Source organism: Oryzias latipes, chromosome 2, assembly GCF_053564925.1.
Source record: "Oryzias latipes strain Hd-rR chromosome 2, Olatipes_Hd-rR_3.1".
NCBI lineage: Eukaryota > Metazoa > Chordata > Actinopteri > Beloniformes > Adrianichthyidae > Oryzias > Oryzias latipes.
In genome coordinates, this window is record NC_136238.1 from 40,843,255 (window position 1) to 40,869,246 (window position 25,992).

General features: G+C 40.0%; 2 long non-coding RNA genes across 2 annotated transcripts in view; one reads left to right on the top strand and one right to left on the bottom strand.

The window, feature by feature from the left end:
• The first annotated feature begins 1,130 nt into the window (after positions 1 to 1,130).
• The window catches only part of LOC144990415 (uncharacterized), a 49,432-nt gene continuing 24,570 nt past the window's right edge, over positions 1,131 to 25,992 (top strand). Inside the window, exons 1-2 of the long non-coding RNA XR_013654419.1 lie at positions 1,131 to 3,249; positions 14,198 to 14,317. This is a non-coding gene — a long non-coding RNA (uncharacterized LOC144990415). The remainder of the gene's footprint in view (positions 3,250 to 14,197; positions 14,318 to 25,992) is intronic.
• On the bottom strand, positions 17,662 to 23,339 carry LOC144990418 (uncharacterized). Its single transcript, XR_013654420.1, has 2 exons — positions 21,980 to 23,339; positions 17,662 to 21,899 (listed from the first exon to the last, which is right to left on the bottom strand). It is a non-coding gene; the product is annotated as an uncharacterized LOC144990418 (long non-coding RNA).

Sequence of the window (25,992 nt, forward strand, 5' to 3'; positions counted from 1 at the left end):
GTGGTTGATGGCTGGAAAGGTGCTGTGCAGCATTTAGCTTCACAGGGGGGAAAAAAAGCCAATTAGGTCAGAGAATATGCACACATCTTGCATGCTCTCTGGACTCCTGCAATTTGGGCTTAAAAAAAAGTAAAGGTCAGCCACGTTAGTCAGATTGCTCTCGACAAATTCTAAAAAGGCTCGCTGGTCACGCCGAATGTATTCCCTGCAACATAATTAGCCCCCTCAATTCCCTGTCGTGCCAGGCTACCGGGTGTCTCCAAAGCCCCGCCCCTTTCCCCCCCAAAACGCCTCTCACCTCTGCTTTCCGGCCCCTGCCCACCTCCCCCCCTCTCTCACCGCTCCGCAGCACATTGTTTCTCCTCCAAACTTGCTGCAGATGCGCTCGGGCTGATGCATAAATTAGTCATCAACATTAGCATTATCCGGCGCGTGGCACCCGGTGCCAACTGCTCTCCGAACGGCCATAAAAGGTCATGTTTTGATGACTGAATGCCACATAGGCACCTTGGCTCCCCCGAGGAGGGTTCCCCAGGTGCACGTGAAAGGTTAAAAATTACCTACCCGCCGCCGCCTGTCTCTGGCGAAGGAAATAATTAGGGGGTTTTTAGGGAGCGGCAGAATGCCTCGCTGTCAGATGACAGAGCGTTACCTAATGGTCGTATCTGGGGAAGAGTCAAGCGGCCTGTCATTCTCTTGACGGGACAAATGAGCATAATGGTGGCAGTAAATGGGTGCCCCCCCCCCTCCTTGAAAAGAGGGGGGGTTAAAGAGGCAGAGCCTGAGTGGAAGAAGGCAAGGGTGTTAACCCTTTTACACAAATCTGTTAACACGTGTATGCGTGCTGCAACAGTCTGACAGACGATTACCTCGTCATCATACCTGTATATTTATTTTCAGTAAAAGAGTTTTAGGAATCTGGCATCCGTTCTGTAGCTCCAGCAACAACAAAAATAGGCTAATTTAGCAGAAAATCGGAGAACTCGTTAGCATCTTGGAGCTGCTGATGATCTGTTTTTGAGCAACCGTATTTTCCGCACTATAGTCATCAATGGATCTATTTACAAACTTCTTTCAAATATACGGCGCTCCGAACTATAAGGTGCGTTAAGTGAGACAAGATAGTCAGAGAAAGTTCTTTGAGTCAATCAAACTTCCTCGACTGCGTTCACAGCAGCTATAGAACGTTTTTGTAACATGCTACATGTGAGCCATGTTGGTAGTGTTAGCTGTGTTAGCATATTCACTCCCAACCTTGTTTGCAACTCGCAAAGAGACACAGTGTGGCACCTCTACATGTCAGCAGCGTTAACGTATTACAAAAACACCCAAATTTGTTTGCGACTTGAAAAAAAAAAAAAAAAGAAGATTGCCGCTTAAACAAATGTTACTGTTACTATGCTAACTCCCAACCATGTTAGTAATGTAAGAGAAACGGTCAGACATTGCTACACATTAGCAGTGTTAGTGTTTAATACTACCTGAACAAATGTTAATGTCACTATGGTAACTCCCAACCTTGTTAATAACACATTTTTAAAAAAAATCAAACAATGAAACACTGCTACCCATCAGCCGCGTTAGCATATTAACAGTACTTGTAACTCCCAAACTTGTTAAAACTGATAAGGCTAGAATAAGCACTACTGTGAATGTACTAACTCTGTATCTTCTTATTAACATAAAAAACCTACTGTTTCATAGCTACATGTTAGCCACGTTAACGTAGTTACAATAACACCCACAATTTTTGCAGTTCATAAAAAAATGTAACTGATACAGCTAAAAAAAACATTGCTATCACTACGCTAACTTTAAACCTTATTAGTAATGTTGATTTTTTTCAGACAAAAAATGTCTGACAATTCTAGCTGTTGTGTTAGCGTAAGATACCCCTTAAATAAACATTACTGTGAGTATGCTAACTCCCAACCCTGTTACTAACATTAAAAAAAAACACGGTCAGATACCGCTAACATGTTAGCCCTGTTTGCATATAATAGCGCAAGACAACTAATGTTATCGTCACCACGCTAATTCCCAGCCTTGTTGGTAAAAAAAAAAAAAAACCTGTCTGACGCTACTACATGTTAGCCATGTTAGCGTATGATAACGCTTAAACAAACATTACTGTGAGCATGCTAACTTCCAACCTTATTTGTAACTTAAAAAAAATAAACATAGTCAGATATGGCTAAATGTTAGCCCCGTTTGTAAAATGCAAAAAACAAAAAGTTCGACACTACGACATGTTAGCTGTGTTAGCACATTTAACACACTTTAAACAAACATTACGGTGTGTATGCTAACTTCTAACCTTGTTTGTAACATGAAAAATTAAAAAAACACAGTCAGATACAGCTACGGTTAGCCACGTTCGCATATGATAGCGCAAAACAATGAAAGTTATCGTCACTACGCCAAGTCACAGTCTCATTAGCAACCTGTAACTGCAACTGTTCAACACTGCTAAATGTTAGCTGTGTTAGTGTAGGACACTGCTAAAAAAAACAATACTGCGAGAGTCCAACTTCCAAACTTGTTAGTAACATTTAAAAAGAAGTCAGATACTGTCACGTTAGCCGTGTTAGCATATTTACAATAACTTTGTTTGCAGTTCGTACAAAATACAGACTGACATTGTGACAGAGCACTCTGTACCTCTCAAAATTGCTTTGTCTTCAATTTTGATTTATTTATTAGTCTTTAAGTGTGCCTAATGGAAAAAAAAGTGTGGCAAATGCAATCTTTTCAAACTGCATTTTTTTTTTCATCTGTTCCTGTTTCGCAACTATTTGAATAAAACAAAAGCAACTTGAAATTCAATTTGAATCTTCTTTTTTTTAAATATTATCAGAAAAGTGTTCTAAAGTGGTTTTTTACTTCTTTAGTTCACACTTCCAGACAGCAAGTGGATGTGCCGAGCATTAAATATTCTTCTTTTCCAGTAATAAGGCCAATGTAAATAAAAGTTTTTTTAAAGACATTTTTAAACCTAAGGTGTCATGTCTGATTGGGTTTAATCAATTGAATTAATGTGTTTTAGTTCAATGTTATTTTTCATGTCATTGATGTAATGTTTGATTGGGTGAGCTCATAATCTTGGTCCTCCCTACCACTAGGGGGGAGTACTGAGTGACCAAACTGGTTTGAAGAACCAAAAAAAAGAGCCATGCTGTAAATAGTTGCAAAATGGAGGATGAAGGCCAGTAAAGCTCCACTGGTAAATTATCAAGCTGCCGAGTGAGTGTGAGTGACACCTGCGCACCTTTTCATGACGGATGGGAATTGTTTCAAAATAAAAGCTTTTTTCTTAAATTTGTGCAAACATTTTAGGGCTGTCTTCAGTGAACACAGATGAAAAGTTGTTTTATTTTCAAAGTATGAGGCAAATTTAATTAAGGAAAAAAGGCTTTGACTTGATTGAAATCTGTTATTTTGGGCTGTTCACTAATAGTGCTTTGAACTTTGCACTTGTTTTGATTCTACTTTGAAAATAAATGGGTGTTAATCCTAGTTGTTTATCATTTAACTATTTAATTTCAAATGTGTGTTCAAGTTGGATCAAATATTTTAGGGACCTGTTGATGCCAGTGCTCCCCCCCAACACACACACTTATGTTCACACATAGGACCCTACTGCAGTGGTCAGTTGTCCCAGTTGTTGTGCGTGTTTAGCATGTCTATCATGTGTATCTTACATGTGTCTATCATGTCTATCTTACTTGTGTCTGGCATATCTACCTCAGGTGTGTCTACCATATTTATCTTACATGTCTCTATCATGTGTATCCTACATGTGTCTACCATGTCTATCCTAGGTGTGTCTTTCATGTCTATCTTAGGTGTGTCTATCATGTCTATCATGCCTATCTTAGGTGTGTCTATCATGTCTATCATGTCTATCTTAGGTGTGTCTATCATGTCTATCATGTATATCTTAGGTGTGTCTATCATGTCTATCATGCCTATCTTAGGTGTGTCTATCATGTCTATCTTACATGTGTCTATCATGTCTATCTTAGGTGTGTCTATCATGTCTATCTTAGGTGTGTCTATCATGTCTATCTTAGGTGTGTCTATCATGTCTATCTTAGGTGTGTCTATCATGTCTATCTTAGGTGTGTCTATCATGTCTATCTTAGGTGTGTCTATCATGTCTATCTTAGGTGTGTCTGTCATGTCTATCTTAGGTGTGTCTGTCATGTCTATCTTAGGTGTGTCTGTCATGTCTATCTTAGGTGTGTCTATCATGTCTATCTTAGGTGTGATTATCATGTCTATCTTAGGTGTGATTATCATGTCTATCTTAGGTGTGTCTATCATGTCTATCTTAGGTGTGTCTGTCATGTCTATCTTAGGTGTGTCTATCATGTCTATCATGCCTATCTTAGGTGTGTCTATCATGTCTATCTTAGGTGTGTCTATCATGTCTATCTTAGGTGTGTCTATCATGTCTATCATGTCTATCTTAGGTGTGTATATCATGTCTATCATGTCTATCTTAGGTGTGTCTATCATGCCTATCTTAGGTGTGTCTATCATGTCTATCTTACATGTGTCTATCATGTCTATCTTAGGTGTGTCTATCATGTCTATCTTAGATGTGTCTATCATGTCTATCTTACGTGTGTCTATCATGTCTATCTTAGGTGTGTCTATCATGTCTATCTTAGGTGTGTCTATCATGTCTATCTTAGGTGTGTCTATCATGTCTATCTTAGGTGTGTCTATCATGTCTATCTTACGTGTGTCTATCATGTCTATCTTAGGTGTGTCTATCATGTCTATCTTAGGTGTGTCTATCATGTCTATCTTAGGTGTGTCTATCATGTCTATCTTAGGTGTGTCTATCATGTCTATCTTAGGTGTGTCTATCATGCCTATCTTAGGTGTGTCTATCATGTCTATCTTAGGTGTGTCTATCATGTCTATCTTACGTGTGTCTATCATGTCTATCTTAGGTGTGTCTATCATGTCTATCTTAGGTGTGTCCGTCATGTCTATCTTAGGTGTGTCTATCATGTCTATCATGCCTATCTTAGGTGTGTCTATCATGTCTATCTTACATGTGTCTATCATGTCTATCTTAGGTGTGTCTATCATGTCTATCTTAGGTGTGTCTATCATGTCTATCTTAGGTGTGTCTATCATGTCTATCTTACGTGTGTCTATCATGTCTATCTTAGGTGTGTCTATCATGTCTATCTTACGTGTGTCTATCATGTCTATCTTAGGTGTGTCTATCATGTCTATCTTAGGTGTGTCTATCATGTCTATCTTACGTGTGTCTATCATGTCTATCTTAGGTGTGTCTATCATGTCTATCTTAGGTGTGTCTGTCATGTCTATCTTAGGTGTGTCTATCATGTCTATCATGCCTATCTTAGGTGTGTCTATCATGTCTATCTTACATGTGTCTATCATGTCTATCTTAGGTGTGTCTATCATGTCTATCATGTCTATCTTAGGTGTGTCTATCATGTCTATCATGCCTATCTTAGGTGTGTCTATCATGTCTATCTTACATGTGTCTATCATGTCTATCTTAGGTGTGTCTATCATGTCTATCTTAGATGTGTCTATCATGTCTATCTTACATGTGTCTATCATGTCTATCTTAGGTGTGTCTATCATGTTTATCTTAGGTGTGTCTATCATGTCTATCTTAGGTGTGTCTATCATGTCTATCTTACGTGTGTCTATCATGTCTATCTTAGGTGTGTCTATCATGTCTATCTTAGGTGTGTCTATCATGTCTATCTTAGGTGTGTCTATCATGTCTATCTTACATGTGTCTATCATGTCTATCTTAGGTGTGTCTATCATGTCTATCTTAGGTGTGTCTATCATGTCTATCTTAGGTGTGTCTATCATGTCTATCTTAGGTGTGTCTATCATGTCTATCTTACGTGTGTCTATCATGTCTATCTTAGGTGTGTCTATCATGTCTATCTTAGGTGTGTCCGTCATGTCTATTTTAGGTGTGTCTATCATGTCTATCATGCCTATCTTAGGTGTGTCTATCATGTCTATCTTACATGTGTCTATCATGTCTATCTTAGGTGTGTCTATCATGTCTATCTTAGGTGTGTCTGTCATGTCTATCTTAGGTGTGTCTATCATGTCTATCTTAGGTGTGTCTATCATGTCTATCTTAGGTGTGTCTATCATGTCTATCTTAGGTGTGTCTATCATGTCTATCTTACGTGTGTCTATCATGTCTATCTTACGTGTGTCTATCATGTCTATCTTACGTGTGTCTATCATGTCTATCTTAGGTGTGTCTATCATGTCTATCTTAGGTGTGTCTATCATGTCTATCTTAGGTGTGTCTATCATGTCTATCTTACGTGTGTCTATCATGTCTATCTTAGGTGTGTCTATCATGTCTATCTTAGGTGTGTCTATCATGTCTATCTTAGGTGTGTCTATCATGTCTATCTTAGGTGTGTCTATCATGTCTATCTTAGGTGTGTCTATCATGTCTATCTTAGGTGTGTCTATCATGTCTATCTTAGGTGTGTCTATCATGTCTATCTTACGTGTGTCTATCATGTCTATCTTAGGTGTGTCTATCATGTCTATCTTAGGTGTGTCTATCATGTCTATCTTACGTGTGTCTACCATGTCTATCTTAGGTGTGTCTATCATGTCTATCTTAGGTGTGTCTATCATGTCTATCTTAGGTGTGTCTATCATGTCTATCTTAGGTGTGTCTATCATGTCTATTTTAGGTGTGTCTATCATGTCTATCTTAGGTGTGTCTATCATGTCTATCTTAGGTGTGTCTATCATGTCTATCTTAGGTGTGTCTATCATGTCTATCTTAGGTGTGTCTGTCATGTCTATCTTAGGTGTGTCTATCATGTCTATCATGCCTATCTTAGGTGTGTCTATCATGTCTATCTTAGGTGTGTCTGTCATGTCTATCTTAGGTGTGTCTATCATGTCTATCATGCCTATCTTAGGTGTGTCTATCATGTCTATCTTAGGTGTGTCTATCATGTCTATCTTACGTGTGTCTATCATGTCTATCTTAGGTGTGTCTATCATGTCTATCTTAAGTGTGTCCGTCATGTCTATTTTAGGTGTGTCTATCATGTCTATCATGCCTATCTTAGGTGTGTCTATCATGTCTATCTTACATGTGTCTATCATGTCCATCTTAGGTGTGTCTATCATGTCTATCTTAGGTGTGTCTGTCATGTCTATCTTAGGTGTGTCTATCATGTCTATCTTAGGTGTGTCTATCATGTCTATCTTAGGTGTGTCTATCATGTCTATCTTAGGTGTGTCTATCATGTCTATCTTACGTGTGTCTATCATGTCTATCTTACGTGTGTCTATCATGTCTATCTTACGTGTGTCTATCATGTCTATCTTAGGTGTGTCTATCATGTCTATCTTAGGTGTGTCTATCATGTCTATCTTAGGTGTGTCTATCATGTCTATCTTACGTGTGTCTATCATGTCTATCTTAGGTGTGTCTATCATGTCTATCTTAGGTGTGTCTATCATGTCTATCTTACGTGTGTCTATCATGTCTATCTTAGGTGTGTCTATCATGTCTATCTTAGGTGTGTCTATCATGTCTATCTTAGGTGTGTCTATCATGTCTATCTTAGGTGTGTCTGTCATGTCTATCTTAGGTGTGTCTATCATGTCTATCATGCCTATCTTAGGTGTGTCTATCATGTCTATCTTAGGTGTGTCTATCATGTCTATCTTAGGTGTGTCTATCATGTCTATCATGTCTATCTTAGGTGTGTATATCATGTCTATCATGTCTATCTTAGGTGTGTCTATCATGCCTATCTTAGGTGTGTCTATCATGTCTATCTTACATGTGTCTATCATGTCTATCTTAGGTGTGTCTATCATGTCTATCTTAGATGTGTCTATCATGTCTATCTTACATGTGTCTATCATGTCTATCTTAGGTGTGTCTATCATGTCTATCTTAGGTGTGTCTATCATGTCTATCTTAGGTGTGTCTATCATGTCTATCTTAGGTGTGTCTATCATGTCTATCTTACGTGTGTCTATCATGTCTATCTTAGGTGTGTCTATCATGTCTATCTTACGTGTGTCTATCATGTCTATCTTAGGTGTGTCTATCATGTCTATCTTAGGTGTGTCTATCATGTCTATCTTAGGTGTGTCTATCATGCCTATCTTAGGTGTGTCTATCATGTCTATCTTAGGTGTGTCTATCATGTCTATCTTACGTGTGTCTATCATGTCTATCTTAGGTGTGTCTATCATGTCTATCTTAGGTGTGTCCGTCATGTCTATCTTAGGTGTGTCTATCATGTCTATCATGCCTATCTTAGGTGTGTCTATCATGTCTATCTTACGTGTGTCTATCATGTCTATCTTAGGTGTGTCTATCATGTCTATCTTAGGTGTGTCTATCATGTCTATCTTACGTGTGTCTATCATGTCTATCTTAGGTGTGTCTATCATGTCTATCTTAGGTGTGTCTGTCATGTCTATCTTAGGTGTGTCTATCATGTCTATCATGCCTATCTTAGGTGTGTCTATCATGTCTATCTTACATGTGTCTATCATGTCTATCTTAGGTGTGTCTATCATGTCTATCATGTCTATCTTAGGTGTGTCTATCATGTCTATCATGCCTATCTTAGGTGTGTCTATCATGTCTATCTTACATGTGTCTATCATGTCTATCTTAGGTGTGTCTATCATGTCTATCTTAGATGTGTCTATCATGTCTATCTTACATGTGTCTATCATGTCTATCTTAGGTGTGTCTATCATGTTTATCTTAGGTGTGTCTATCATGTCTATCTTAGGTGTGTCTATCATGTCTATCTTACGTGTGTCTATCATGTCTATCTTAGGTGTGTCTATCATGTCTATCTTAGGTGTGTCTATCATGTCTATCTTAGGTGTGTCTATCATGTCTATCTTACATGTGTCTATCATGTCTATCTTAGGTGTGTCTATCATGTCTATCTTAGGTGTGTCTATCATGTCTATCTTAGGTGTGTCTATCATGTCTATCTTAGGTGTGTCTATCATGTCTATCTTACGTGTGTCTATCATGTCTATCTTAGGTGTGTCTATCATGTCTATCTTAGGTGTGTCCGTCATGTCTATTTTAGGTGTGTCTATCATGTCTATCATGCCTATCTTAGGTGTGTCTATCATGTCTATCTTACATGTGTCTATCATGTCTATCTTAGGTGTGTCTATCATGTCTATCTTAGGTGTGTCTGTCATGTCTATCTTAGGTGTGTCTATCATGTCTATCTTAGGTGTGTCTATCATGTCTATCTTAGGTGTGTCTATCATGTCTATCTTACGTGTGTCTATCATGTCTATCTTAGGTGTGTCTATCATGTCTATCTTAGGTGTGTCTATCATGTCTATCTTAGGTGTGTCTATCATGTCTATCTTAGGTGTGTCTATCATGTCTATCTTAGGTGTGTCTATCATGTCTATCTTAGGTGTGTCTATCATGTCTATCTTAGGTGTGTCTATCATGTCTATCTTACGTGTGTCTATCATGTCTATCTTAGGTGTGTCTATCATGTCTATCTTAGGTGTGTCTATCATGTCTATCTTACGTGTGTCTACCATGTCTATCTTAGGTGTGTCTATCATGTCTATCTTAGGTGTGTCTATCATGTCTATCTTAGGTGTGTCTATCATGTCTATCTTAGGTGTGTCTATCATGTCTATTTTAGGTGTGTCTATCATGTCTATCTTAGGTGTGTCTATCATGTCTATCTTAGGTGTGTCTATCATGTCTATCTTAGGTGTGTCTATCATGTCTATCTTAGGTGTGTCTGTCATGTCTATCTTAGGTGTGTCTGTCATGTCTATCATGCCTATCTTAGGTGTGTCTATCATGTCTATCTTAGGTGTGTCTGTCATGTCTATCTTAGGTGTGTCTATCATGTCTATCATGCCTATCTTAGGTGTGTCTATCATGTCTATCTTAGGTGTGTCTATCATGTCTATCTTACGTGTGTCTATCATGTCTATCTTAGGTGTGTCTATCATGTCTATCTTAAGTGTGTCCGTCATGTCTATTTTAGGTGTCTCTATCATGTCTATCATGCCTATCTTAGGTGTGTCTATCATGTCTATCTTACATGTGTCTATCATGTCTATCTTAGGTGTGTCTATCATGTCTATCTTAGGTGTGTCTGTCATGTCTATCTTAGGTGTGTCTATCATGTCTATCTTAGGTGTGTCTATCATGTCTATCTTAGGTGTGTCTATCATGTCTATCTTAGGTGTGTCTATCATGTCTATCTTACGTGTGTCTATCATGTCTATCTTACGTGTGTCTATCATGTCTATCTTACGTGTGTCTATCATGTCTATCTTAGGTGTGTCTATCATGTCTATCTTAGGTGTGTCTATCATGTCTATCTTAGGTGTGTCTATCATGTCTATCTTACGTGTGTCTATCATGTCTATCTTAGGTGTGTCTATCATGTCTATCTTAGGTGTGTCTATCATGTCTATCTTAGGTGTGTCTATCATGTCCATCTTAGGTGTGTCTATCATGTCTATCTTAGGTGTGTCTATCATGTCTATCTTAGGTGTGTCTATCATGTCTATCTTAGGTGTGTCTATCATGTCTATCTTACGTGTGTCTATCATGTCTATCTTAGGTGTGTCTATCATGTCTATTTTAGGTGTGTCTATCATGTCTATCTTACGTGTGTCTACCATGTCTATCTTAGGTGTGTCTATCATGTCTATCTTAGGTGTGTCTATCATGTCTATCTTAGGTGTGTCTATCATGTCTATCTTAGGTGTGTCTATCATGTCTATTTTAGGTGTGTCTATCATGTCTATCTTAGGTGTGTCTATCATGTCTATCTTAGGTGTGTCTATCATGTCTATCTTAGGTGTGTCTATCATGTCTATCTTAGGTGTGTCTGTCATGTCTATCTTAGGTGTGTCTATCATGTCTATCATGCCTATCTTAGGTGTGTCTATCATGTCTATCTTAGGTGTGTCTATCATGTCTATCTTAGGTGTGTCTATCATGTCTATCATGTCTATCTTAGGTGTGTCTATCATGTCTATCATGTCTATCTTAGGTGTGTCTATCATGTCTATCATGCCTATTTTAGGTGTGTCTATCATGTCTATCTTACATGTGTCTATCATGTCTATCTTAGGTGTGTCTATCATGTCTATCTTAGATGTGTCTATCATGTCTATCTTACATGTGTCTATCATGTCTATCTTAGGTGTGTCTATCATGTCTATCTTAGGTGTGTCTATCATGTCTATCTTAGGTGTGTCTATCATGTCTATCTTAGGTGTGTCTATCATGTCTATCTTACGTGTGTCTATCATGTCTATCTTAGGTGTGTCTATCATGTCTATCTTACATGTGTCTATCATGTCTATCTTAGGTGTGTCTATCATGTCTATCTTAGGTGTGTCTATCATGTCTATCTTAGGTGTGTCTATCATGTCTATCCTAGGTGTGTCTATCATGTCTATCTTACGTGTGTCTATCATGTCTATCTTAGGTGTGTCTATCATGTCTATCTTAGGTGTGTCCGTCATGTCTATCTTAGGTGTGTCTATCATGTCTATCATGCCTATCTTAGGTGTGTCTATCATGTTTATCTTACATGTGTCTATCATGTCTATCTTAGGTGTGTCTATCATGTCTATCTTAGGTGTGTCTATCATGTCTATCTTACGTGTGTCTATCATGTCTATCTTAGGTGTGTCTATCATGTCTATCTTAGGTGTGTCTATCATGTCTATCTTAGGTGTGTCTATCATGTCTATCTTAGGTGTGTCTATCATGTCTATCTTACGTGTGTCTATCATGTCTATCTTAGGTGTGTCTATCATGTCTATCTTAGGTGTGTCTATCATGTCTATCTTAGGTGTGTCTATCATGTCTATCTTAGGTGTGTCTATCATGTCTATCTTAGGTGTGTCTGTCATGTCTATCTTAGGTGTGTCTATCATGTCTATCATGCCTATCTTAGGTGTGTCTATCATGTCTATCTTACATGTGTCTATCATGTCTATCTTAGGTGTGTCTATCATGTCTATCATGTCTATCTTAGGTGTGTCTATCATGTCTATCATGTCTATCTTAGGTGTGTCTATCATGTCTATCATGCCTATCTTAGGTGTGTCTATCATGTCTATCTTACATGTGTCTATCATGTCTATCTTAGGTGTGTCTATCATGTCTATCTTAGATGTGTCTATCATGTCTATCTTAGGTGTGTCTATCATGTCTATCTTAGGTGTGTCTGTCATGTCTATCTTAGGTGTGTCTATCATGTCTATCTTAGGTGTGTCTATCATGTCTATCTTAGGTGTGTCTATCATGTCTATCTTAGGTGTGTCTATCATGTCTATCTTAGGTGTGTCTATCATGTCTATCTTACGTGTGTCTATCATGTCTATCTTACATGTGTCTATCATGTCTATCTTAGGTGTGTCTATCATGTCTATCTTAGGTGTGTCTATCATGTCTATCTTAGGTGTGTCTATCATGTCTATCTTAGGTGTGTCTATCATGTCTATCTTACGTGTGTCTATCATGTCTATCTTAGGTGTGTCTATCATGTCTATCTTAGGTGTGTCCGTCATGTCTATCTTAGGTGTGTCTATCATGTCTATCATGCCTATCTTAGGTGTGTCTATCATGTCTATCTTACATGTGTCTATCATGTCTATCTTAGGTGTGTCTATCATGTCTATCTTAGGTGTGTCTATCATGTCTATCTTAGGTGTGTCTATCATGTCTATCTTAGGTGTGTCTATCATGTCTATCTTAGGTGTGTCTATCATGTCTATCTTACGTGTGTCTATCATGTCTATCTTACGTGTGTCTATCATGTCTATCTTACGTGTGTCTATCATGTCTATCTTACGTGTGTCTATCATGTCTATCTTAGGTGTGTCTATCATGTCTATCTTAGGTGTGTCTATCATGTCTATCTTAGGTGTGTCTATCATGTCTATCTTAGGTGTGTCTATCATGTCTATCTTAGGTGTGTCTATCATGTCTATCTTAGGTGTGTCTATCATGTCTATCTTAGGTGTGTCTATCATGTCTATCTTAGGTGTGTCTATCATGTCTATCTTAGGTGTGTCTATCATGTCTATCTTAGGTGTGTCTATCATGTCTATCTTAGGTGTGTCTATCATGTCTATCTTAGGTGTGTCTATCATGTCTATCTTACGTGTGTCTATCATGTCTATCTTAGGTGTGTCTATCATGTCTATCTTAGGTGTGTCTATCATGTCTATCTTACGTGTGTTTACCATGTTTATCTTAGGTGTGTCTATCATGTCTATCTTAGGTGTGTCTATCATGTCTATCTTAGGTGTGTCTATCATGTCTATCTTAGGTGTGTCTATCATGTCTATCTTAGGTGTGTCTATCATGTCTATTTTAGGTGTGTCTATCATGTCTATCTTAGGTGTGTCTATCATGTCTATCTTAGGTGTGTCTATCATGTTTATCTTAGGTGTGTCTATCATGTCTATCTTAGGTGTGTCTATCATGTCTATCTTAGGTGTGTCTATCATGTCTATCTTAGGTGTGTCTATCATGTCTATCTTAGGTGTGTCTATCATGTCTATTTTAGGTGTGTCTATCATGTCTATCTTAGGTGTGTCTATCATGTCTATCTTAGGTGTGTCTATCATGTCTATCTTAGGTGTGTCTATCATGTCTATCTTAGGTGTGTCTATCATGTCTATCTTACATGTGTCTATCATGTCTATCTTAGGTGTGTCTATCATGTCTATCTTAGGTGTGTCTATCATGTCTATCTTACGTGTGTCTATCATGTCTATCTTAGGTGTGTCTATCATGTCTATCTTAGGTGTGTCTATCATGTCTGTCTTAGGTGTGTCTATAATGTTTATCTTAGGTGTTTATCATGTCTATGTTAGGTGTGTCTATCATGTCTATCTTAGGTTTGTCTATCTTACGAGTGTCTATCATCTCTATCTTGTTTTTCTTACGAGTGTCTATCATGTCTATCTCATCTATTTTGTGTGTGTCTCTCCTATTTATCCAATTTGTCTTTTTATCTGTTTTATCTGTCCTTCTCTACCTCGTGTTTTGCTATGTCACACAGCTTTTGTTCTTTTAGTGGACCGAACCTCACAGTCTCACAGACTCACAGAACATCGTTATCCTCCTCTTTTACAGGTGAACCCGGACCATGAGGACCCCCTGAGGACAGAAACGGGTCGCCGCTTCCCCCCTGCCTCCAGGCGGCTATGCGGCTGCGTCTCACACCTCCTCCTGAGCCTCCGAGATCTCACAGAGGTGCCGTCCAACCTGCTGCTCCTCCTCCGTGCGCACACACACACGGACACACGTTTTTTTTCCCGCGCCACATCCTGCACGCCAACAGAGGGGTTATTAACACAACAAACTCAAATGCCCTGTATAAATAATACGTTCAGAGAAATGCAAAGCGACTCAGCTGACAGCGCCCCGGCAGCGCCGCCAACATCTGTTTATGAGCACTTTGCCTAATGATATCATCCGATATCATTAACTGTGGCAGTGCGCGTGGCGGCGGCAGCAGGTGCAGCTGTTTATGCCTCCCCCCGCAACTCCCCGGCGCACGCCACAAACACACTAAAGAGGGGGGGAAAGACGTTTCACGGCCTCCTCCAACGCCAGCTCCAGCCCTTTCCTCCTCTCCACCCCGCAAATCGCCAAACTGCTCATTAGGACAATTTTTGCGCCACGCAAAAAAAAAACCCGGCCCCTATGATTTCAATCCTTATATCACCTGTAATTGTAGTTTTTAGCCGGAGCCTGATTCCATACATTTAGCCGGAGTAAGCCGGCGAGCTCTCAAAGCACGCCTCTCACTGCGAGGGCCAGCTGCAGGGGCTATGTGGAGGTGGTGCGTGGCGCTTCAGGCCCCGGTGTGTGTTTTTGTTTTTCTGTTGTTTTTTTTTTTTTCCGGTGGAGGTGGAGACGCGGTTTGGCGTGTTGCTGCTTTGTTTTCCCGACTTTCTGTTTGGATGGTAGAAATTATAGGAAATTATTATCCGCGTTGGCGTTGACGGTGACGCCGCTTCCCCTTCCTGAGCGGAAGGTCACATCTGGGGTCCCTGCAGGTTCTGACGTGCCCAACCCCCCCACCACCACCACCACCACCCCTGATGTAATTACACGCTTCGCCGTGGGTGACGGTGACGCAGCCCGGCCCAATTACAGGTCCAAAACAAACACTGACGGCCTTCTTTTGTACTGAAGGAAGCACAACGGCATTTGCTTTGTCAACCGTTGTGTAACCTTGTTTGTTCCAACAGCATAATAATATTCAACAAAAAGTTAAGAAAAATTCCCATTTATGACAAACGCCATAGAACCCATCCATCCATCACGGGGTTGCTGGAGCCTATCCCAACTATGTTTTTGTTTTTTGAAGAATTTAGAGAAACCAGTTAGAACAGGGGTCCCCAGACTTTTTTGGCAACTTTTTTGAGACTATACGCTCCAAAAGATCTTCCTATATATCCATTTGTATGAATTGTTCTGCTGTAAACCATGTAATACAGACGCATGACATGTCCAAAGCGCGGCTGGCTTAACCACGGCTGAGCAAATTGTGGCTCGCTTGACCGGAGAGCTCTTTAATGGGTAGGCCATGTAGCCTTGCCAGACCCCTGGTCCATGGGGAGGGTTTGGGTACTTCCTGTTTGGAACGCCAGTGGGCCGGGGTCACTCAGTCCAGTTCTTACATACAGTCACTTGCTTTTTAAGTCCTAGGGGTGCAGACTTCCAACAAGCCTACTCCTGTTTAGTAAGAGCCATTGCTATAGAAACCCAGACCGGCTCCAACCAATCGCTGCTCACTGGCAACGTCTAGTTCCGACATGGCAGCGTCCATATCGCGGAAAAATCCGCGACTGCATTGACTTCATATGCTTGGAGCTGGAAGTTCACTCAGTCCAGTTGTCAGAAACGGTCAGTGGAGCTCACCTCTGAAACGGAAAATATAGTGTCATCCACAAAGAGGAAGTCTAAAAAGCTAAGCACAAATTATGAGAGGATTCACTTGATTTTCGCGGTTAACGACCTTTGTGTATCTCCTCAAAGAAAACTTTGACGACTTTTGCCACATGGACTAACTAATGTTCATTTATAATATGGGATAAACAAACCGAACAAGCATCTGCTAAGCACTGGTCTGGTCCTCAACCCCCTGAACACCGGAGATGTTCTTTGAGCGTTTACGTAACCAACGTGAATCAGCTGAGTTTGACACAGACAAACAGGACTTTTCGTATCAGCGTAACCATTCTAACCAATGTCAGGTTTAACTAATTTATGTTTATCACTTAACATTTCACTACAGTAAAGTGAAGCCTAACGCCACAAAGCGAATTTTCTCCACGGCGGAAACCGCAGGAATTATGTTAATTGTGTAAACAGTCGATGAGTTATGATAGTTAAGAGTTTGACGGGATTCACGTTGTTTTTGCTTACCTTTTTGTTTGCTAGCTTAGCATCTTTCGCTAAACTTGATATTGCTCCTTTTTTAAGCTTTTAATATATGTTTTTATCTTTTAGCCTTATCAGCTTTTAGTTTTCTTGCTGTTTTTTCTGGAATATTTCAGAATAAATCAAGTTTTCTTCAGTTTTGAATTTCAAAACTTTATTTAAAAGAGCACTTTTAGCATGTATTAGCACTACTGTGTCTTTATAAGTAGTCGTAGCCCTTAGCAAAGAAAGCTTTTGGACATCAGTGAACGAACCAGAAATGTATGGACTTTGACACACTAATATTTGTAGATTTATTCAGATGTGTGAACACTATCCACCGTCTTGAGCATGATTTTTTTCACTCTTTGACATTTGAACTTTTTACTTTGACACTTTCATCCAAAGACAAAGTCTTGGCGTCCAATTGAGGAGTTTTTTTTTTTTTTGCAACCGAGGACCTGGATGCTGAACCCGCTCTGAGCAACGAGGCATAGCCGGGATCGCACACAAAACGCTGCTCAAACGGACGCACATACGACAGACAGAGCGCATCTCAGCAACACAAGAACACACACTCCTTCACCTTCCAGCTGTTGTCTAAATGTTGATTACACAAGACACCGATGGGCGGGGGGGGTCTGTAGTTGGGCGATTTCCCTCACAAGAAGCTGAGCCGGCTGACCCGAGGAGCTCCGTGACCCCAGGTTGGAGGTCCAGAGAGGACCGCAGCCTGGGGGCCCCTGGCTTCTTACTCCCCCCTTAGCCCTCCTTTAGCTTTGTTCGCCGCGGATCCTAGGACGGCAGAGATGGGCAGAGACAGCAACGGCCCGGAGACAACTAACCAAGAAGCGGAATACGAGAACATAAAAAAAAAAAATGAAAGTCACACCACTGACAAACTGCTCGGGTAACTTTGCGTCAAGCGAAAGCCGAAGTCAGAAGATTTTTATCTAAACGGATCATCCGAAGATGTAATTGGTACATTTGTTTTGGGGCTAAAGCTGTTGTCCGGAAGCAGGTTGGAAAATCACCCAGAGTTTTGAAAGCTGAGGTAAACCGAAGCCCAAGTCCCACATTAGAAGTGGAAACTCTACGTTTTCTTGAAATTTACCCCCACCCCCCCCCCCCCCAAAAAAAAATTAATAAATAAACATACAAACGATTTTTTTTTTTTTAGCATAGCGACAATACTTTTAATTATGTTCAACAGTCATGAAGTTCTCAATTTTACTTCTTTAAACAATTTTTTTTGCGAAAAGGAACGTCAAAAACTCGACAAAATTTGCACGATGACATCACAGATGTCGAAACCGTCAAATAAAATCTGTTACGGGGCTAAAAAAAAAATATTTCTGAATTCACTAAGGTGACCAAAATGCATATATTTCGCACAATATGGGAGAAGAACACTTTTATTCAAGCGATCTTCAGACAACTTCACCCACAGCCCACCAGGTGAAATCTACGCACACAACTGAAATGCCGTCGACCTATGACCTGGAAAAGAAGCCGCCATCTTGAATGAAAAAAAAACAACAAAATTGTGACTCCTCCTATCTATTGCCAGCTTGAGTATCATTGGTGGGGGAAAAAAAAGTTGAACAGCGTTAGCTAGCTAGCTTTCAAAAAGGCGCTTCTTTGCTGTTTGTTTATTTTCTTTCAGGACGTTGTGAAAAAGTAATACATAACATAGAATGTAAACATATTAGGAATGTGGGTGCGATCAACAAAAAACCTCCGTTGCTAAGAAAATCTAAAATTTTACTTTTGCCTTTTCTTCTAAAAATCACATAGACCTATTCATTATCCCTAGGCGACCAAGAAATCAAATGGTTGCTATGGAGACAAAACAACAGAAAAGCTGCCATTTTGAAAAAACTTTCTTTTAAATGAATTTGTTGGCAAGGGTGGGAAGGGCAGAGGGTGAGTGAGGGGCATTTAGCAGCCGCTCAGCCGGGTCAAAGGGGGACGGTGAGGGGCCATACAACACTGCTTTAAGTTTTCCCTCCATTCACAAAACCCACATGATGCCCTGCAAATCTACTGTAAGCTATCCATCCATCTACGTCACAAAAATGATCTTAAATACAACCAGAACACATTTTCTTTTCTTTGTTTTTCAAGTATGACTTATAATGATCACAATGTTAAGCACTGCATCTGTATCTCATACATAAGTTGATTTTACTCTAGCCTATTCATAGTGCTTTTATTTTGGTAACTTACAATATATAAGTAAACAGTCAGCATTGTCTGATTTCCAAAACAAAAAATTTTTCAGTATAAGAAAAAATATGGAATGAATGTGCCTTAACCCATAAGGTTCTAAAGTATGATTGGGGAAATAAAGTTCTGTTTATTTTCAACAGTAATGTGGCTTCTCCAGAACTTTTAAACGGTTCAGGAGCCTGAATGGTGCTTCAAAAATTAAGGGGAAAAAAACCCACTAATTCATTCCAGGAACAATAAAGTGTTATGATGAGGCAACATGACAGGATGAAGGAAAGTAGCTTTATTGTGGCAAAGATGCTTTGTCTACATATCAGTCTGCTCTGCACTGCTGCAGCTACGCTTTCTCACGCAGAAGTAAACTAACGCTGATCACCACGATGTCTGCCTTTTTCCAGAGCGTTGTACACATCACTCTGATTAATCGGGTCGCTACACTAGAACCCATTGCTGGGAAGTTCTGCAGAACTTTAGCCCGCTTTGCTGATAGCATTTTGGCCGATGCTAAGTGCATTAGCCTATTAGCCGCTGTGCAGCTGCGGTGCTTGACTCGTTTTTATTTAAATCCGCTACAAAGCACAGCAATCCGCGTTTTTATATGTTACTTGCAGCAACATGGCTCAGAATTTCTGTTTGGTATCCATCCCAAGTAAAAACTAAGTAGTTCATGTCTCATAACAGCGAAAAAAGCTGCTTCTTGCTAACACCATGTGGTTCTATTTGTGCGTGTAGAGTTCCTCAGGGAGGCTCCGTGTGCTCTGCTGCCATCTAGCGGTCGGAGGTTGAAGTGAAAAACAAGAGTCAAACGGTGAAGGACGCTCAGAAATAATTCAACAAATGACAGCATTTTGAATCGATACAAATATCACCAAGTGAACTATGGCGATGTATCGCTAAATCGTTTTTTTTTCTAACACCCCTAATCCAGATTAACAACAATTTGAACAAAGACGTAGCCAGAAATGTAATTTCTAGCTCCGTTTTCTTTACATATGTCCGCTATCATCAGAAAGACTACACAAAACAATAACCCAATATTCACCGGAGTCGGTCTTTAACCTTTGTAGCACGTTATCAATTTAAGGACCGAAAAGGGCTAAAGTTTCGTCAGCGAAGAAAAAAAAGAAAAAAATTGTATTCGTCGGCTGTCCGAGAGCCTGAACCTCCTGCTGGTGGACCAATGGCCACAGGGTCGTCGTCTGACCCGTCGGAAGTGATATCTGACCGCCTCCTCTAATTAGCCAAACCACTTTTCAACGTATTCATCCGCAGCTGGCGTAGATCCTGTAACCAATTCAGGCGTTTTCGTAATAGAATCCTAACGACTTAGCCGTTTGTCGCGTCCACCTTTGAGAAAAACGAATACCTGAGAGATTTCCTTTTTTCTCCGTTTTCATTAGTAAGTGATACATTTAGGGTTGAAGATAAGAAGCTCGTAAAAAAAAAAAAAACAGTGACTCGGTGACTCTCCGTGGAGACATGCTCATTACTCCGCTGCCTCAGGCCAAGTTCAGCGCTTCAAATGCATCCTCCTCTTTTATTTTTCCCCCTCCCCTCTTCTGTCTGTTTTCCTGCATTGCCCGATTGTAATATGACAGCAGTTGAATCAAAGCTGCTGCAATGTTTTTGGGCTCCCAGCAGGTGCCGCCCCGACGTCTGTTCAATTATTAAAGTTATAGGGGGGAGGGGGCCCAGCCAAGCTGCTTTTCTTTACAGCCGTCACACCCATCAGAAAATTAAAAATAAAATAAAATAGAATAAAAAAAGACGCCAACTTTCCATCTTTTCTCTGCTGCAGCCCTTTTCCTCGTTTTCTTTGATTCATCGGGACTTCTGAGACATCCGTTTGTTCCTGTTGGGCCTGGCGGGTACGAGAACCGTGGTTCTGATTCCCCCTCTTCAGGCCGGGGATCGCGCCTGGAGACTCGTCCGCCCTTTGACGACCCGTCAATCCCGCCGTACGAATGAAACGGCGGGTGTTGATAAATGAAGCCTCAAACCGGCTTCCCGCCTAACGTGGAAACTTTGAGGACTCCCGGAGGAGCAATCAGACAAACTTCTTTAAAGTTGAATTCGATTAAATAATTACTTGTTGTTTATTATGAACGTCTGTCGATTCTTTTTGTTCGGAAGTATAAAGCAGAGTTTGATACCAGTAGCTATGTCTGGATGTGACCACGTTTGACAAAACTTTGTTACCACCGTGTTTCGCGCGTTCACGAACACGTGCCTGGACAAGCAAGCAGGGATTTCTTCTTTATCTACTTTTTAATCGCACATCTGCGCCACCTACAGTTGGAAGGGGGGTGGTGCAACCTGTCGACGTTGGCCAAATGTCGCGAATCTCACTCCAGGCTTTTTGTTACAGAGCTCTATTCCGATCTATAAAAGACGTCATTCCCGCTCGCCTAGCTGTGTGCGAATGCCAGGGTTTCGAACTGGGAAACGCGAAATGTGCGTTTACTAAATATTTTCACTGGAAGTGGAGTTGAATGTGTTCAAGGGCGGTATGAATGTAGCTTTGTACAAAATGTAAGGATAGACGAGGGTGAAACAGTTGTATTATACAATATATAATTATATATATAATATATATAATATAATATATATATAATATATAATTATATTATATATACAATATATAATAATAATATATATTATAATATATAATATATATTATTATATGGCCCCCCAGGTAAAAATTTCTTTAAAAAAAATCTCAGATAAGTCAAAATTGACGGGTTTTTTTGCGATATGTGATTAGCAAGCAGAGCTTGCGTCCGCTAAATAAGCAAACAAGCAGTTTCTTCGGGCTTTTTAACTTTTAGCATTTTACAGCAGAAGTTTTTGACTATCTACGGCGGAGATTTAGGGCCAGTTTACAAACAAAAACAATTTTTGTCATGATAACGTCAGACTTGGCAGACCCAAATGCTGGAACCCGTAAGGAGACTCATAGAAACCGTAAGTTGAGTATAATGGATTTAACATACAGCCAGAGGAAGGATTTATGAGCACGATGGAAGTCCAGAGTTCTTGAGACAGCGCTGAGGAGTGGCTGGAGGTTTTTTGACGGCAGCAACCGGATGACTAGACCTGAGCAGGATGCGAGGTGAGAGCGAGGAGAACGGATGGATGACGGCAACCAGGAGAGCACTCGTGGTGAATATTCCTGAAGGCAGGCAGACAGACAAGGAGTTAGCGTGGGGGAAGACAGGCATGGACAAAACATGAGATGACCAGACTAAGCACCATAGGAGTACAACGAACTGGCGTCGGATACTGGTCCTGGATCTCCTTAAGAAGCCGCAGACTGATGAGGTAAGTGACTTCAGCTGGTCGCATCAGGCATGGAGTGAAAGGGGGAGGATCCTGACAGAGGCACCATGACACTTTGTTAGATTAGGAATTTAAAGTCGCAATTTTGTTAATTTAAATCAAGTAGATTTTCGAATAAAAATCTTATTAGGGAGGTGTATAGAAAGAAGTTGCAATTTTAATACTTTAAATCTAAATTTTACAACATTAAATCATGTAAATTTAAAACTTTAAATCTCTTAATATCTCTTGCTGTACCTATCTCTTTGTTTGCTAGCCTAACATTGTTTACGTATCTTAAATTTTGTCACTTTTTGTTTGTAATTGTTTGGACTTTTTATTTTTATTTCTTACTTTCAAACTTAATTTTATGTCACCAAGCCATGTTAGCATTTCAGTGTTTCTTTGATACATTGTTTTGCACATTTTGCTGATTCTTTTGGTGTAATTCTGCACATTGCATTATCAGTCACTTGTGTCCTGCACAAAGTGCATTCAGCTAGCAAAATGAAAAATAAATATTGGATCGAGACGTTTTATTTTTATTTTTCTAGACACATTTTTCCCGCAAATATTTGAAATCTGTATGTTTAAGTCTAGAGATAAAAGCTGTTTAAAAAAAGAAAATACAGGTTTTTAAAGATGACTGCTTCACAGATTTCACCTTTCATGGTGTAATTTCAGAACGTAACTCCCGCGATAAATGAAAGGATGCCTGTGTTGCCACTTTGTTTCAAATTTTAAAAGAGTCAAATTAGGGACCTTCCACTCCTACACCAATAACGCCCAACCTCTCCGCCTCCTCTTGCTTTTTCCTCATCGTTCGTTCCCTACATGCCAAACAAATCCTAATTGTGCCACGCTCTGTTCTCTTCCCGACGCCACCGCCGCGTGCCACCAAATTCTTCGTGCGCTAATTAGGCGTGCAGGAACAGCGAAATCCTCTCCTGACAGGTGCCGCTGCCCTGCCGGGGTCACCGACGCACGAGCGTTCAAATCAAGAGACAACAGGAGAGTTGCTCGACCTCGCCGCATTAAAAATAAATGGGCAGAGGAGAATAGCGAGAGACGTGTGATTTTTTTGCTTCCATCTGTTATTACATAAGCACTGCCAACAACGACGCATCTTTGCGAGGAAGGGAGGAGGAGGAAAAACACCAGCCATCACCAAAGTCCTGCACAGGAGAATTCCTCCAGGAAATAAAAAAATTGATCAGCAAATGCTTATCTGACGGCTTTCCAAAAACCATTTGGTGAACATAACCGTCTTTATTTCCAAAAAACCCAAATTCCTCTGATTTTTAGCTTACAATTTCAGTCGTTAACACATTATTTTAAGGCAATATTATATTTATTTATTTTTTATGTTCACCTGGTTGTATTTTCAAAATAAAAGGATTTAAATTTTTTGTTGTTTTAAGAACAAGTTTCCTTAATTTTTACGTCATTTCTTTCATAAAATGTTCAAAGATATGAAATAGCCATAAATTATTACAAATAGACAAAAGAGAAAAAGAAATCTTTAAAATATTTTTTTTTTTAAAACACCTATGAATGAAGACTACTCCTTGGCATTTCGGTCAAAGTCCTCAGACAACACTGGGGAAAAAAAACATCGGAACAAAGTTTGTCGATTTCTAGCGGCATTAGCTAGCAAACTTTCAAAAAGGCGCATCTCTGTCGCCCGCCCATTTATAACCAGGATGTTGTGAAAAATTTAATACATGAATCACTGGCTCAAGCTGATCAAAACCATATAACATACGAATTGAAAATATCAGGAATATGGGGCTGGTTAACAAAAAAACTACCGTTGCTAAGGAAATCCAAAAATGTACTTTTGCCGATTCTCCTAAAAATTATATAGACCTGTTCATCACCCTGAGACGAACAAAAAATGTAATGGTTGCTAAGGAGATAAAACCACAGAAGAGCAACCATTTTAAAAAAATTTAAATGATCAATTTGTCAAAAGCAGTTCTGCTCAGAGTGAAATTACTTCCAGGAAATGAGAAAATATTGACCAGCAAATCTTTTGAGCTTTTCAAACACCCAACTTTGTTTACAAAAAAACCTCAAAAATCTTAAACTAGTATTAGAGGTTTTTCAATTAACTGTTTACCTGGTTGCAGTTTCAAAATAAAATTTCTCCCATAAATTTTGAATTATTTACTCTAAGAACAAATTCACTTTGTTTTTCTGTGTCATTTATTCCACAAAATATTACAAGATATCAAATAACCAGAAATTAATAGAAATTGACAAAGGAAAATTTTCAAGTCCATAAATAACTTGCCTTCGTTGCAAAATTGTAAACGTAAATCATCTGTAAAGTCGTTTAGAAACTAAAACATGCAAAAAGTGCACGAAATACAATTTTGTGGCAAAATGGGATGTTTGACAACTTTCGGGAAAATATTTTTTGTTCAAGCGACTTTCACAAAATTTTAAACACAACCCCACCAAGTCAAGTCTACACCCATAACCAAACTGTCGTTGACCTTTGACCTAGGAAATGAACCATATTGAATTGAAAAAAACGTATTTAGTACTAGCTACGATTTTAAACTCCTCTGATGTTGAGATAAGTTTTGCACTTTTTCCATTTTACATTGCGGTATTGAGCCTAATTGAACTGTTTGTGTAACAGCCCCCCATAGCGCTTAACTGTGGAACTGATCTGGCTCCAGCTGCTTTGGAATAAACCTGCCATAATAAAACAAAATGAAAGGGTTCCTTCTGATAACAAGACCTTGGATTAGAGGAAGACTCTGTGTTGATCTGTTGCAACAAAATGCATAAAAAGCTTCCTCACCATCTGGCTCTTTTTGTATAGTTTTCTTGGAATTTTACGAGACACAGCATATCAGAGTTTTGAGGTTTATTTTACATTTTCTATTGGAGTTGATACGATTGGAATTGCCCTGCGACCGTCTGGTGACCTGTCAAGGGTGTACCTCGCCTTCGCCCAAAAGTGGCCAAATGAGGCTCCAGCAGCTCCGTGACCCTGTAAGAGATAAAAACGGGTTCAGATGGATGGACGGATGGTTAGATAGACGGAAAGACGATCGCAATTGCTTGTGTGACAGGGTCCCCTAGTGGTTGTCCATAGGTGTGAGAGTGAATGGGTGTGTGATTGCGGCCCTTTTGACAGACTGGTGACCTGTCCAGGATGTACCCTGCCTTCGCCTCCAAGTGGCCGGGATAGGTTCCAGCAGCCTATCCCAAAAGGGACAAAATGGAAAGTGTTGAGGTGTTGGGGTCAAGTTTGACCACATTCCATAAAATATAAGTTCTTCGTTTTCTCTAGTACTAGTATGCACTTTCCTCAACTGTACATCTATAGTTTCACCTCCTGTCTGTGCGTGGCCTTCCTCATTTTGACCGCATGGTCTGCTTCTGCTGTGAAACATAAGGTCCAGGACTTTCCATCGGCTCCCTCCAGTATAAATAATCCAGTGACAGCGGAGACGAGCACGTTATCGCCTAACAAAAACATCTGTATCTCCGCCGAACAATGGAGCGTGTTGGAAAACAAAGGCGTCCGAGGAGTGACGAGCCACCCCGGAGGGGACCGTGCCGCTTGTTTGCCTTGAGGATCTTTTCCACAGATGAGGCGTCGAGGCCTCAAGACCCGCTGACGCTCTGAGGTGTTTCCTGTCAGCGATGGTGAGCTTCGCCTTTGTTTTTCTGGACGTCGGGAAAGGTCGCAGACATCTGGATGTTTTGCGGGGATGCGGTGGATTCTTTCCCAGGGACGCCGAAAGTCAAGACTGCCAGAATACACACAAGCACTATCGCAGCGTTTCAACACCCCTGCAGTGAGAGTTGTTGCTTCTGCCGGTAATCGGCGGTCGGGGGAATGCGCATTCTAATTGTTTGTTCAATTATTTTCCTTGGATGTTGCACCTGTACGTCACACGGCGAGCTCCAGAGACTTAAGTGCA